This window comes from Fundulus heteroclitus, unplaced genomic scaffold (assembly GCF_011125445.2).
Source record: "Fundulus heteroclitus isolate FHET01 unplaced genomic scaffold, MU-UCD_Fhet_4.1 scaffold_50, whole genome shotgun sequence".
Lineage (NCBI taxonomy): Eukaryota > Metazoa > Chordata > Actinopteri > Cyprinodontiformes > Fundulidae > Fundulus > Fundulus heteroclitus.
This window is the reverse complement of record NW_023396923.1, coordinates 2,416,557-2,418,014: the sequence shown is the minus strand read 5'-3', so window position 1 is coordinate 2,418,014 and position 1,458 is coordinate 2,416,557. Positions and strand designations below refer to the sequence as shown.

General features: G+C 40.9%; 1 pseudogene; it reads left to right on the top strand.

The window, feature by feature from the left end:
• The first annotated feature begins 481 nt into the window (after positions 1 to 481).
• LOC105923657 lies at positions 482 to 976 on the top strand (annotated as a pseudogene).
• The last annotated feature ends 482 nt before the right edge of the window (positions 977 to 1,458 follow it).

Sequence of the window (1,458 nt, the reverse complement as noted above, 5' to 3'; positions counted from 1 at the left end):
TGGGTCTTTTAGCACCTAATCTGCACAGCGATGAAACAGATTAATTTTTTGTTTGTATATGTTTCAAAAGACATGATAAAACCGCAGTATTATTAAAAAAATCACAATTAGATTACTTTCCAAACTCATTCAGCCCTAACAGTTAGCTCAGTCAAGCTTTAAAAACACAATGAAAACACATTAAGTAAACCATTCTAAACTTTCCCTGTTTCTTTCTCTGTCAGACCTCTCCCGTTGTCTCTGGTTGTAGTGACTGGTGACTGGTTGCCAGTGAATTACTTCAAGGGAAAGCCTGGCCGGCACTGCTGTTCGTGGGTGTCCAAACCCATTCGGACCCAGGTGGCTGTCCTCATTGGGTGGGTGTCCCTCCAATGCTGCTGCTGAGGAACAGCGTACAAAGAGAACAATAATGCACTTATTAGTAAGGGAAAATAGTGCGCAATTTTTTTGATAATATGGTGTATTCAGGTAAAAATTTGAATGAATGAATGTGGACAAGATCATCCCTGTGGAGAGGTTGGTGAAGGGGAAGTTCCAGGACAATTTTGAATTCCTTCAGTGGTTTAAGAGGTTTTTTGAAGGCGTATTCTGATGAGGCAGGGTCAAGAAAGAACACCACCTAAGCCTTACCCATGTCCCATGGGAACATCTCCTACAGCAGCAAAGATCGTTCCTGTTCCACAGAAACAGATCAACCCACCAGCAGCCTATGTATGTATGTATGTATCTATGACCCCCCCCCAATGGAGGAGACTCAGAGCTCATTGAACTTAACCAGCAGATAATGGATATAAAACTGAATATAGATGGGCTGGAGAAGGAGAGGGACTTCTACTTTTGAAAACAGAGAGACAATGAGCTCATCTGTCAGGAAAATGAAAATAAAAACAGCCCAGTTCTTGGAAAAATCGTTGACATACTGTATGCTACAGAGGAAGGAATCGCAGCTTTAGAAGATGAAGTTGATGGAGGATGAGATCAGGGGTCTGCTCTTCGTATGTTGCTTAAAACATCCAAGATCAAATGAGACATCCAAGATGATTTCATCCGGCTAATCCTGATCTGGCTAATTGGGTTCTTTGAACACACCTGTTGTTTATGATTGAGTTATCTGAGACAACTGCGCGTTCATGCGTTTGTTTAAAAGGGGAAATGTATCGAACAATGATCAGCAACGCTGCTATTGGCTGTTCAGCATGGCCAAAGAACGCCCACAGTTTTTCTCACAAGCAGAATACGAGCTTTTAATGGAAGGTTATGCCAAATTTGAGTCATTAATTAAAACGACAGGTAACACCTCAAAGTCTGCTAAAGCCAGGAGAGAGGGCTGGCAAAAAATAGACACATTAAATGTGTAAATACTGTCCATGGTAGATGTTTCAATCACTTTCTACAGTATGTATTTTTGCATTTTAATAATCTCATATTTACTTTGTTCTTTTATGTCAGAGCCTCCAC